General features: G+C 44.5%; 1 protein-coding gene and 1 non-coding gene across 2 annotated transcripts in view; both read right to left on the bottom strand.

The window, feature by feature from the left end:
* Positions 1-14,313, bottom strand: part of PTPRG (protein tyrosine phosphatase receptor type G) — an 808,607-nt gene that overhangs the window by 402,906 nt on the left and 391,388 nt on the right. The gene's annotated exons all lie outside the window — the stretch shown is intronic.
* Positions 12,913-13,053, bottom strand: LOC115869641. The gene has a single exon (XR_004046300.1). It is a non-coding gene; the product is annotated as a U4 spliceosomal RNA (small nuclear RNA).

The raw sequence follows: 14,313 nt of genomic DNA on the forward strand, positions 1-14,313 counted from the left end.
TGGCCACGCACCTTTGCTGCCTCTGGAGTGTTAGCAAGTTGAGCTGTTACTGAAAGCGAAGACGAAATGCCCTTCTCCTTCCCTGACAGCTATATTCCCACTGTGACAAAGATAATCATAGACATTAACAGTGGTAACAAGCTATTAGATCATCAACTCGGTGCTTCTTCCAGGGCAAGGCAGAGCATCTAAAATAACACTGTATCATGACTGCATCCTCAGAGGTAAATATATTAACTCTCACTCCCAATGAACAAACAGGCTCTCCACACACACGCGCACAATCTTTCTGTGCTTCCTAAAGGACCCCAGGTATCCAGAGTCTGCCTTTCCCTTCAGAGGCTCCAAACCACTCCTGCCATTCTTTACCATCCTTTCTCTCAACCCACCCAGTGCTCGGGCACTTTTGATTACTTCTCTCCAGAATCAGGCAAGCCTTCTGTCATTTACCGTATCTATGGCAACCAGTCATTCCTCATCTGGAGACCAAAGCCCCCTGTGAACTCCCCCCTTCCTCATTCCCAACAAAAGCATGACAACGTAAGCTCTATGAAGAAAAGGATTTGGGCGTCTTCTATAATAACTCCTAAAATGGTATCTGGCCCTGGTAGGGGTTCAATAAATAGCTGCTGGAAGAAGGAATGAGCCAATGAACCGGCTAGAGTTCCCTAGTTCATTCCCTATGGAAAGGGTCTTTTTTGTGCAACACGAATGCCTCTTCTTCTGATGACACACTTGGACTTCCTTTTGGAGATCCATCTCGCTCCAAACCAAACTCCTCAGTCTTACTGGAAGAGCAAGCAAGGAATGGAAGTGAGGAGTAATTCAAACCCGGCAGTAGGCATATTTCATCTCGGGGGATACAGAGGCACTGGTTCAGGGATAAGGCAGGTGCTGGAAAGGCAGGGGGAAGAGTGCACATTCTAAAAGCGTTACAAGCAACAAAGACGATTTCGGTTCGGTGCTGTCCTGGGCTACCACAGGAAAGAGGAGTGTGCAGACGTCGCTGAGCTGTGAGGCAGAACCAGCTCCAGACGGAACAGTGGCTTTAGCTAATAAATTCCTATTGTTTCTTCAGTCCACATGGTCCTGGATGCTTGGCTCCATGCTCCCCAACAAGTCTTAAAGGGTACATATAACCCCCTCTCCTTGATCTGGACCACTCCTCAGCCCACAGAAGTCCTTTCCATCTCTGTACCAGTATTTCTCTGTCCTTTATCCTCATCGGCCACCCCCACAGGCCCTTCGCTGCCGAAATTAATCCACACCCTGCATCATGAAGTTCATATTCTTTAACTCCTCAGGTGTGAAGCATGGACTGTCCTTGCCCTTTGAGTTCACGTCTCCTCAATTGTTTCACATTTTGAAACATTCACTCTATAGACTTTGAACAGATGCTCATTACACAGGCCAACCACAAAACTGACCCCTTAGCCCACCAGAGTTATCTCCTTCTGCAGGCGCACAAATTAGTTTTGGATCAAAAGCCCAAATGCCGACATGATGAAGCTGGACTAATTATCACTGCTAATAAAAGCACCGTCGCCCTGGCCGGTCCACTTTGATGATTTCTAAAAGGAACTTGGGCTTCTTCTCTAAAGGAATAAGACTGCTGAGAACCTTTGAAATGCTTCCCTACTTAGTCAGCACACACATCCCCCCAAAAAGGGATTTTAGCAGAACACGCTCCCCTTTATTAGGAGCTGTCATTTCTCATCATACCATGTCTAAATTTGTTCAAATGTTTTCACTAATTTTCAATAATTTGGTTAAAAAAATGTTCTAGAAGCAATGAGAGACAGGAGGGAGCTTTAATGTACGAAGAGGCTCGTGGCCTACAAATTTAGCACACTTGAAAAGGTCTTTCAGAGTGGAGAATAAACAGATGTCTTCAAATTTCGGCAACAGAAGAGAGCAGAGCCAAAATAGCACACGGATGCAGTAAGCGACACTAATTACCCTGCACAGGTATTTTTGGCCTCTCGTTTACAGAAATCAAGACTAAGCTCAACTACCAAACGCTGCAAGGGAAATATCATACCTGTATGTGGCTTACCTGTAGATAAGCAGCCCACCTGGAGGGAAACGAGCACACTGCACATCATGCTGACTAGATGCTAGAAGGATGTGCTGGCGGTGGGCACAGGGCCACTGTCAACAGCTAGTTGCAATGGACTTGACTCACAGCAACCTCACGTGGGTGGGAGGTGATCCAGTGTGTTCCACAGCGTGTTCTGTGGTTTCAAAAGTAAATAGCCAGGCCTTTCTTCCACGAACAGTCTAGAGTGACTTGGACCTCCAACTGCCCAGCGAGCAGACAAGATTGTTAACCCTTTGCAAAGAGTGGTCCCTCTCACTCTCACACTGCCCTAGAGAAACTCAACTCGACTGCGCTGCCATCAAGTGGAATATGATCCCAAGTGACCCAACTGGACAGGCTAGAATGGGCCCCAAATGGCAACTCTTTATGGGAGTCGAAAGGTTCCTCTTTCTCCCTAGGAGTGGGTGGTGGTTTGGAACAGCTGACCTTGAAGTTAGCAGTCCAAAATTTAACCACAACTCCACGAGCCCTGCAACCCCATGGGAGGGATGGGGGGGGCATACTGACTGTCGAGTCGATTCCGACGCATAGCACTGGGTAGAACTACCCCGGTGGGTTTCTGTGGGCAACTCTTTGCGAGAATAGAAAGCCCCGTCTTTTTCCCAGTCCTACAGCAGGAGGAACTAAAATAGCGAGCTGTGGCCTGATATGCTCTCCTTTATTCTTCTTAATTGTAGTCTAAGTCGTTATGAAATTATTGCTAAGTTAAATCCTTTCTGCGCCCTAAATTAAATCCTTCTCTGTTCCCTGTTCCAAATCTCTCAGGCATAACAAGAATTAACTTTTTTATTTATTACATTAAAGAGTGTATTTTATTTCTCGGCTTCTGCCAATGGAGAAGCTCCTCTCAAAGCAATAGCCTTGATCACACATACACCTGATAGGCAGAAAACTAGAAATGCGTTACCCAGGGTGCCTGCTGATCCCTGGTGAGGGTGGTGCTGACTCTGGAATTTTGAAGGAAAACACCAAATACACTAAACCCTAGCTGCCCGTTCACAATAACCTTCCAGCAAAAGGAGTTTGTTGTGCTTTTTAAAAAAAATTTACGCTGTCTGAATATTTTGTAACTGAGTCTGAAACCCAGTGTCCTCTATGTTCCAAATGTTCTAGGGGAGAGACAATAATGAAAAACTGGATCAACCGATCAGAAAACCTGGCTGAGGTGCAGAAAAGCTCGTTTTCAAAAGCCGTGAGTATAGCAGTCAAGCCTCGCCAAGCCATTCCCCATCTCTGCCCTTTATTGATGTTGCCTAGGAGGCACAGTTAGCGATGATGGCTATTGTTGGTCACTGCTAGTTTGGGTTCTGTTTCGTCACTGTTAGGATACATCTGCATAGACAGTGTTCAATAAATGGTAGCCTTCAAGTTTAATAGTAATTTAGAAACCATTCTCTGGATAAACATATACACAGGTTGATTATCTTCACTCGCAGTGCTTAGGTTCTATAGCATTCCCAAGAACTCGGAGGAAGCCAATTCCAACATGGACTGAGTTAAGCTCCCCTGGAACAAGTGTGCCACCTCCCCTGGAAGCAATGTAGTTTGGTGGATGTGCCTGCTCTGCCCGGGTGAGGCCCACAGATGACCGCAGAAGTAGTGCAAGTACTCTGAAATTGCAAAACAATTTTGAAATTGCAAAACAATTTTAATGAGCAGTAGGTGAATTCAAAAGGTCAGCAGTTCAAGTTCAAAATTACCCGACGCTCTGTGGGAGAAAGACTGGGCTTTCCACTCCTGTAAACAGTTACGTCTTGAAAACTCATGGGGCTGCCCTACCCTATCTTCTAGGGTTGCTACGAGTCACCCCGGCAGGAAGCTTTGTGTAGGTGAATTGGCAGTGAATCCTCAAAGAATAAATATTGGCTGAATGTGTCTGTAAGCATGTGTGGAAGTCTTCCAGACGATTCTGTCGATTAATCCTTCCTGGCTCAGCTGAGTTCACCCAGCCTTCCAGATGTGCTTCCGTGTGCACTTACCTGTAAAAGGATGTCCTATTAGCTGGATCAGGGTCTCACTAGCTGTTTGCATAAGAAGAATAGAAAATGCCCACTAGATTAGGGAGGTTGTGACTTTTTGTTTACAATTAGCTGGCCAAAACACCCCTTTAAGCATCCCACTAACATCTAATGAAGGTCACAAACTAAAGACCTGTCCCTGGCAGGCACAGGTGGACCTCAGAGCGGTATTTCGAGCTCTGCTCACTATAATCAAGTGAGTCTGATGGAAATTTTGGTTTCCCAGTGCCTAGAAAAGTTATGTGGTCACCACCACAGCTGTTGACTGTAAAGTGAGCAACAGCATGAAGAAAAAGGCTGGCACATTCTCAGAAGTACCAAAAGGTGACACAGAGGCTTTAGATGTGCTAGATATGGGGCTGTTGCCTTTGTTGTAAAACAAAACAAGGCACACTAACCGTGAGGCCCATAAAGCGAGGCACCCACGAAAACGAAATATGCCTACACATTCCTGGGGAGGTTCACACACGCTTGGTTCCATGTTAGTCTTTGCTTTCTCAACAAAACCACCACAGCCTGTTAGCACCTCAGACAGCACCTCGCTAAACACGCTGATGCCTCCTGAGTCAGCTGGCCAATCAGGCTGATCCGCCTGGGTCCCAGAAGACTTTGACCCTGTAACTAAAATCATATAGATAAGTGCCAGAGCCTGAGAGTTATTAAAAAAAAACTCAGAGCAAGTTTATTGCCAGTAATAGTATATTTCCAGAAGAAAAGACTGTAGATTTATACTGATAGCCCCCATCCACCCAAGGTATTACTTGGGCAAGACAGAGCTTAACAATCAACCCAGCGGTTCTCAGACGAATTCAGAGGGTTCTACCATGCAGACAATTTGATTACTATGTGGCATGAGCCTGGCTGGTCCCTGTAGGAAAAAGGAGTTTCAGTTGGCCATGATGTTGTGGATGCGGACTCATGGTGACCCGAGGGGGCGAGGGAGTTTGAGGCTGTAACTGTTTACAAGAGTAGAAACCCCCAGGTTTCTCCCATGGAGAGATCAGTGGTTTTAAACTGCTGACCTTAAGGATCTCGGCCCAGCTTGACCAGAGCTCCGCGAAGTGGTGGAGAGGGACTTACCATTCACCTGCCTGGAGTCCCCAGGTTGCATTGCAACCAGGAGAGAGGGAGCTCGGAGAACAGGTCTCGAGGGAATAACGAGGGCTGAACTGCTGTATCCCACATATCCATGAACCAGATCATCCCTGCCAATCATAGTCACAGGAGGCTGCCTGCTGTGAGACATGTGTCAATCACAGGGACCCTAGCAGGTGACAAGCACACATTCTATTCTTCAGTGGACCTTAACCAGAAATGAATTTGCACCATGGGGGATATCTGACAATTTCGGAGTCTTTTTCTACTGTCATGACTTGGGGTGAGGGGATACTAGTGGCCTCTCCTGTGTAGAGAGCAGGGATGCAGCTTAACACCCTCCACTGCACAAGACAGCCCCCACAGCAAAGAATCATCTGGTCCCAAACGTTCATAGTGCTGAGGCTGAGAAACCCTGAAATAAATCAAGTGACATTTTGTTTGCTGTTGTATCCCAGGCATATAGCAGTGGCTCAGTAAATATCAAATGAAAAACACAATGTAACTACTTTACAGGTACATGAATTAAAGGAAGAATAGAAAGATAAGCCTAGACGAGACTGCCACCTAGACCCTCCAGAGTCAGAACAACACAAGTCTGGCCATGTCACTCACGCCTTGTTCAAAGAAAACCACACCAAGTGACTGATTGTAAAAAAAATTTAAAAAATTAAAATCTCCACCTAGTCCATCAAGAGAATCCGAATAGCTCAAAAAAGGATGGTTATGATGACGATGACCATGCTAGCAAATCAGTGACGTGATGCGTGTTCTTCTAAATCAAGAAGTGATTCTTCGGGATTACACGGGCATTATAACCACAAGATAAACCTTCTTATGGTTTTAACCACCCTGCTACCACGCCCACGCTTAGTAGCACACCCCCTCCTCACTATTGACTGTCAAGTTATGACAATAGTATCTATTAACTGCTTGTTTTGTGCCGTGTCTGACAGTAAGAAATGCTGAGGTGGGAGGCGAGAATTAGGCTAGGTGTGAAGGTTCGTTAGGTTAAGGATCAACTTGGCTGGATCACAATTCTCAGTGGTCTGGCAGTGGTGTGATGATGTAATTTGGCAGTATTGTAATGAGGTCCCCATCCTCTATTTTCAAATAACATAACTGGTCTCTGGAAGGCCACCACGACAGTAAGCTCAAAGTGGAAGAACTACGATTAGCACCTTCGGAAAGTGGAAGCAGAGCGTCAGAGTCTCGAGCTAATGTCATTAGGCGGAAAACCTCACTTCTCTGCCCCCCAAGTTAGCCCTCATCCTCTTTAAAATGAACCCCTTTTAATTTATTTGTTTTTTTACATAGGAATTGGTCTGCATCTGGGACCTATACATTGGGGTGGAAAACTCACACTGAAAACACAGACTCATATCTAACTCAACTGAACTTCAGGAGGGCCCATCTGGCTCCCTGGAGTATTCAATGCTGCAGAACAAAGTCAGCACCTGCAGGAGGCAAGCAGATCTGCTCTGTGCACCCAGTCTCCATATCCCAATTACGAATGCTGCTCCCAGCAAGCCCTATTCTTGAAGGGCTGCAGTGTCTACTTGAAGATGCGTCAACGTCTTACTTGCGATCATAACTGATGTTTGGGAAGGAGGTTTTTGTTGTGGCTGTTGCATATACAAATTATGCTTTCTATCTGGCCGCTAACTTAAAGACCAGCAGTTCAAAACCACTAGTTGCTCCTCGGGAGAAAGACTAGGCTTTCTACTCCTGTAGAGTTACAGTCTCGGAAACCCACAGTGGCAGTGCTCTCTGGCCGAGAAGGTCGCTATTGAGTTGGAATTGACTCACTGACAGGGAGGTTTCTTCTCAGTATCTTCTGGAATGGGGACGTCTGAGGGAGCAGGGATTGAGATTCAGTGGATTAGTAGTTTCTATGTTGTAGTAGAAATGAAAAGGACTGAGACTCAGATCTGGGTCTAAAGCTTGGCTCTTCTAAAAAACAACTGTGTAAATTGAAGCTTGGTCCATAAACCGGGCCATGCCTCAATGTGCCATGTCTTAAAAAATGAAACCATCCCACCAGCGAGCTCAAGAACTGGTGGGAACAAGAGCGATGTGAATGAACATAGCACAGTCGTCAGCACAGAAATGAAGCAAATAAGCAAACTTACGGCCATCGAGTCAATGCCGGCGCACAGCAGCCCTTCCTGTGGGTTTCTGAGAGTGTAAGTGTTTACAGGAGTGGAAAACCCAGTCTTTCTCCTTCCGACCTGCTGGTGGCTTTAAACTGCCGACTGTGCAGATCACAGCCCCACTAGTAACCACGACACCACCAGGGCTCCCCTCGGCATAAAACGACTGAACCACAAAAATTTACCGAGGCTGAATTTGTTCCATTAACAACGGGCTGCAAACTAAATGACTAAAAGGACCAAGCAGCTCATGGAAATGAGTGACAAGGAGCGAGGGAGAGATTGAGTGCACGTGGCCTGGGTCTTGTGTTTATAGGGAAGCACAGTTACTGCATTGCCCTTTAGCTCTGCAGTTTGAAGAAAAACGTCAAGTGTGCGGTACACACAATCAATGACATTTGGTCCCGAAGCGAGATAGTAGGTATGGGTGGAGACTCCAGCTAAATGAAGAGTACACAACCAGGTAAAGGTAACAGACCCAAATTGGCAGTGGCTTTCTTCCCTGTCCTTTTTTTTTTAAATTGGCATATCATTTACATATCATACAATTCAATAGTTCAATCATATTAAGAAGAGTTGTGTAATCATCATTACAATGAATTTTAGATCATTTTCTTCTTGAACTACTGTTTTTAGTTCCCCATTTCCCCAATCTCTCCTGGCATGGCCCTAGGTAATTATCAGTCAAGTTACTGCCTATCAATCCGCTTGTCTGGATTTCATATACAGAAAGATATACAAAACAAAGACCAAGAAATAACAACAACAAAACCTCCACAGTGACAAAAGAGAAAATCCTTAATTGAAAAGAAAGTAGAAAAAGTTAAAAAAACTGGAACACATTTAAAATGGGTCAAAAGGGAGAACAAACGTAAGGTGTTGAATTTGAACTGAGCTGGCTCGGCCATCATCAACTCAAGGATGCGCTTGGTCTTGGAGCAAGGCGAGTCACATCGCTTACTAAAGTCCAGAGACTCCTGGATCCAGCTGATTTCTGTAATGAAAATCATCTGTTTTTATATGTTGATTAGCCCAGGAAACATCTCTTTTAAAAACAAAATATAAGTCATTAAAATGTGAACCAAACCGTTTACGTACTAATTGGAAAAATTACCTAAGAGACCAAAAAAAAGTGTTGGAATGTAATCAATGATTGCTTTTAATTTTAACATGTCATATTTAATGGCATCTGAAAGTCACTGGCTTCTTAATTGAACGATCAAATAATGACCGCAACCCTTTCCCCCCAATTTCATATGCTTATAGAGATTAGCAATGCCAAGTCTCCTATATTCCAGGCACTGAACTAGACCCTTTACATGAATGAGCCTGGCACTTGCTGGACAGTGGTTCCTGCATTGTCATAATTAATTATCATTTCTGATCCACTTGGCCAGTTTGTGAGTTCTTCTTCCCATTTACTGCATGAGGAAAAAGGTTCATTGTTTTCAGTACATTTGGCCAAAACACGCAGATAACAATAGTTGCTGTTGGGATTAGAATGTCACTCAACCTGATCCCAAGAACAAACTCAGTCACAAAAATTTTGTTTAAGAAACATGTTTGAAGCATCTGTTGAATCCAAAGGATTTTTGAAAAGGAGATCAACATTTGAGCCATTCCCTAGAAAACCTAAGAATACGCCTGATACTATAAAACCTGAAATCACAAAATATACGGTCACATTTAGGGCAGTTATTAACAACTGGTAAAGCTGGCAAAAGATTGCAACCACTTACAGTATTCTCACAGGCAGAGAGGCTCTTATCATTCATGCACGCATGACCTTTCCACCCGGAGCCTTCTGATGTATCAACTTAACAATTACTTACTCAATATTTTCCTACATGACTCCTTTCTAAAAAGACCCAGAGAAATGAAATAACATAAAAGCAAGACACACACACACACACAAATTAGTGAAGAGGTTAAGATTTAAATCCACTCTAGACCCTTGCTTTAATTCTCAAGATCCCTGGCATTTCCTTGTTCTCTGTTGCCCCATCTAATATGGATGCAAACCCACCACCGCATATGGTCAAGGGACAGCAAATGAAGCAGCACAAGCAAGTCTATTCATGGAAGGGGCAGGCATGCGTTTTCTAGTGAGTGTTCCAAAATAGGTCATTATCATTTCTTAAATAATAAAATTCAGCACTTCATTGGACTCTGAGTCAAACAGGAGGACGAAGTTAAACACGCCTCTCGGACCATTTCATGTGCTATTAATAAAAGCTAGAAAAGCCATCATTTCAGAAATAAGAGTATGGATTACAATTCTGAAAACGTGGAGCTTTAGTTCGTTCACGTGTCTCAACCTCAAACAACCTTATAAAATGTTAGGCAATTTCTCTGTATTTGCCTGACATTGGGTGATGCTGACGGATTTCGCAACACATCCTTGCACTGCGATTTCATTAAGCATTAGCTTTTTCCTGGAGGCTCCATCACTTGTGACATTTTATGAGTTCTGCACGTATTTACTCAGGTTCGCTAAGCAAGCAGCTTCTTTGTAGACTTATTGGAGGTGAGGAGCTGTTTCGAGGTCTGCTCAGAGGCACACCATGGCAGGCAATTCCACTGAGCCTTGCCGTACAATGTGAGTACTATCGAGCTGCTTTGCATATACAAAACCAGGGCTTTATTTTTTAAAGTTTCCTCAATTAGTGCAAAAACTGCTCCCAAACACACGGCAATTATTGCCTCCCAGTTGGGTCTAATCGGTGCAGCATCCAAACAACTGCCAAACCAGGGAGGCTGGGCACTGCAGCTGTACAGAGCTCTGGTTTCCCTGGCTGCTTCAGGAATTTTTATATATTCTAACTGTACAGACACACCTGCATAGTTTCAAGCAAATAATATTAATTCCTGGCCTGACTTTCCCATCCACCGGAAGAAAGCGGTTTCTACATCAATTACGCTGGGAAATAACAGCCACTTGGCAAAAGTTTTCAAACCCAAAGCAAAAGTGGAAACCAGTTACACCTGGACATTGAATGATGAGCACGTCAAACACGGCTAATCCCTCGTCTGGCACCAGAAAGCCTTACCTAAAATTTTTTATAGGGAAAGAGACAGACCATCCTCACAAGTAAGTTTGTTTTCCATATTGAATCCAGTGAAGAATATGCAGGCGAAGTGAATAGTCTCAAAGTGACAAGATGCTACCGGAAATCTCTCACTGGGGTGTCTTGTTCTTGCTGTTGCTGTTTTAGTGGTTTTATTGGAGGGGTGGGGTTGAGTGCATCTTATCATTGGTAGTGTGTACTACAATGTTTTCAAAGCATAATTGACATAATCATTGTCATGCCAATACCCAAAGACCCCCAAAATTTCATGTTCTATAAAGATGCTGATAACAAAAGATGGTTTTAAAAAAAAGAAGTACTTGATTTATGGAATGGCTTTCACGAGCAGACTATTCTGAAAGGTTATTAGGAAAATTAACTAACATATGTAGTGGTACTCATTGCAGAGCGGTGAATGTTAAGTCAATATTTCTTCACTGTAGGCATTTACAGATTCCTGAAGAATACCAAAACCAAGACTTTATCCTAATAAATTGGAATTTACCTAAAACTATAGGGAAAGATCCAACCCATAGCAACCCGATAGCACAGGGAAGAACTGCCCGTGTGGGTTTTCTGAAACGTCCAGCTTCCTGGTGATGGAACACCTCTCTGTCTCTCCGCAGAAAGCTTGGGGGTCAACAGCCCAATGCAGGACCACTACGCCACCTCTGACTTGGAATCTACTCAGTGGCTGTGAGTTTGATTGGCCTTTATAGAGAAATGCCTGCGGCATACCAACAACTCTTGTCCAGATGCTAATTTAATAAGCAGGAGAGGAAAACGAAACAAGACTACCAATCGACTGCCATTCAGTCCTTGCTGACTCCTAGCGACCCCCAGTGGGTTTCCCAGACTGCCACTATTTAGGGGAGTAGAAGGAGACAGCCCAGTCTGTCTCCCAGGAGCTGCAGGTGGCTTCGAAACGACGCCCCAAGTGCTCCAGACTATGCAGGAGAAGCTATGGCCGATGCCTTCTTGAAAGTCCGGTCCCTGCACTTACAGCCACACAAATTCAGTTTACACATCCAGAGCACATCGTTCAAACCCTAGGGGGAAAATTTAAAGGAGAAAAGAAAAAGTCAGGAGAGGAGAGAAATGGGGAGAAAGCCCAGGGGTGGGGAGTAAAGGTAAACTTGGTAAAGCAAGTCATTCAGGTCAGGTTAACTACAGAGAAAGAAATTTAAATTAAAAAAGAGGAATCTTTTTCAAAACTTTTACAGAGATAAGATAACTTTAAATCTGATCAGTAGGAAGGCGAAGTCCAAATGGAAGGGAAGGTGGTGGTATCACCCTTTTAAATTCCAGTGCTCCTGGCAAAGTTCTATTCCAAGATAATTCACTGAAGGAGAAGGAGAAGAAGAAGAAGATTAAATGCAGGATTGTTTTTTCCTTTTCATTTAGCACTTAAAAGCTTCTTGGCAGCACTGGTAATCTGTCACAAAGGGTGAAACATTGTGCTTAATAGATAATTTTAAGACTTTACTCAAAAGATGTTAATAAATATACTGGGGCTGGAAGTCAGAAGTGGCAGAGGCAGATTGATGAGCACAATGTTCTCCTTTCGCCGTCACCTGCTATAAATCTAAAAGTGTCATCATTCTGACGGCAAGTTTCTTGCCTCTAAAATAAGCAAGAAGCTGTGAACATGCTTCCAAGTTTCCTAGCCCCGATGGAGAGAACAGAGAACTCAGAAAGATTTCTTTTCGCTCCCTTTCTCAAAGGCAAGTTGGCATTGCATGTTAAAGCCTTTGCTCTGAATGATGGAAATGCGATCGGCTTTAAATCCTCCATGAGGGTAAGGGGGTGTGAAATGGTTCTCAAGACCCTGAATCTGAGAACCAATGTAGAGAGGAGGGCCTGTCCCGGAATTTGGATGTAGGTTACATAGGAGAGGACTCCGACTCAGAATGGGCAGGATGCCAGAGGAGAGTCGGTCCTGCTGAACACTCTCTAAAAGAGGGCTAAGAGGTGACCAGGCAACAAATGAAAGGACTGGTAAGTGAGTGCTCACTGTTGTGGATAAATCAGGTGCTGCCCAGTTGGATGCAATTCACAGCACCCCGATGTACAACAGAGGAAACCGTGCCTGGCCCTGCGCCATCCACACAGTCATTGCTCAGTGTCAATTCATCTTGTTCAGGGTCTCCTTCCGCCGACCCCCTACTCGACGACACACAAGGACCTTCTCCATGGACTGGTCCCTCCTGATAACACGTCCAAAGTACATGAGAGGCTGTCTCACCATCCTGGATCCTAAGGAGCATACTGGCTGTCCTTGTACCAAGACAGAGGTTCGCTCCTCTGGCAGTTTGCCGTGCCTTCAATATCCGTAGCCAGGAACATAATTCAAAGCATTGATTCTTCTCTGGTCATCCCTATGTACTACAGGGTTTGCGTGCACATGAGGCAACAAAGTCATGGTCTCAGTCCTCAAAGTGACATCTTTACTTTTTTATTTTTTATTTTTTGTTCAGTCTCCGTAGAGACTCTCAAAAATTGCCAATGCCGACTATATTTCAAGTCATCACGGCGGGGTATTGGGAAAAGTTTTCAATTAGCAATAATCGCGCCTCGGATAAACCTCACTGGCTACGATATTGCCACTATGCAAAGCTTGACATCTTTACTTTTTAACACAAGAAGCGGAAAGGGTAAACTAAACCTGGTGGGAATATGAAACTACTCCCGCATTGCCTCCAAAACTTGCATCTTTAAAGCAAAGGCTTGGTGCACTGGAGTATCCCCAGTGTTTCCTTTTGATTCTATTTCTTATTTAAATGGTAGGGCAATAACCCACTGATTCTGGAAAAGGCTGCTGTTTCATTCAAACGATTGAATCTAGCAAAAGGAAGCCTGGCCTACCTGATGACTTATTTGCAAGACCTGTGAGAATTCGAACAAAACAAAAACCCACTGCCCTGAAGCCAATTCTGATTGCTAAGGCTCTGAACAGGGCAGAGCAAAACTGCACCCTAGGGTTTCAGAGCCTGTACATCTTCAAGGAGCAGAAAGCCTTAACTTCCCCCTGCAGAGGAGTTGGGGTTGACTGTGCGGCTGGCAACCAACAAGGCCACCAGGACTCCAATGGGCATGTTTCCCTAAACTTCTCCAAGGATCAAGCTTTGCTTCTGACTCAAATACATTATTCCTTCATAGAGTTTTTGTGAGGAGGTGTTTTTGCAGTTGTTGTCTTTTTTTATAAAGTAACATCACAGCAGGTATTCCTCCCCTATTATCACTTCGGGTAATTCTCCTCGCGTGCCAACTATAAATAACACACCTTTTCCATATGCACAGATTAGGGCTTTGAGCTATAGCTCAGATCCTCAGAGTGCTAGAAAGAACTTCCACGATGTGTTTATCTTCATTTCACGGGCAACGTGTTATGGAGAGACAAACAAGACATGATTTCAGCCCTCACACTCGCTGCCGTGGAGCCAATTCTTCCGACGCACAGCGACCTCCTTGAACAGGGTAGAACTGGCCCGGCAGAGCAGCTATGGGCTTCAAACTGCTGACTCTGCAGTTGGCAGCCCAACAGGTGAGCCATGACTCTGCCAGAGCCCTTTGATTGATGTGAGCCACACGAGCCTGCAGTGGAAGCTGGTCTTTTTAACACAAAGCTGTCTACCCTGCGTCTCATTTATCTCTATCATTTGGTCTTCTGGCTCTTATTTGTTCAATCAATGGGCAGTACACTGTCCATTGGAAACAGTGACTGTTTGACCTGGTTCAAGACAAGCTTCAATGTCACCAGCAAGTCCAGTCCAGTTCGGTGACGCCTCCAGAACACGGGATCTGGAATTAGAGTAGGAACGGGCTAGATGGTGGTGGAGCTTGGGATTTTGGAGTACTGTGTTGCCTCTCTAAAAAGG

Source organism: Echinops telfairi, unplaced genomic scaffold, assembly GCF_000313985.2.
Source record: "Echinops telfairi isolate 266 unplaced genomic scaffold, ASM31398v2 ScPeMD7_31;HRSCAF=116, whole genome shotgun sequence".
NCBI classification, from domain to species: Eukaryota; Metazoa; Chordata; class Mammalia; order Afrosoricida; family Tenrecidae; genus Echinops; species Echinops telfairi.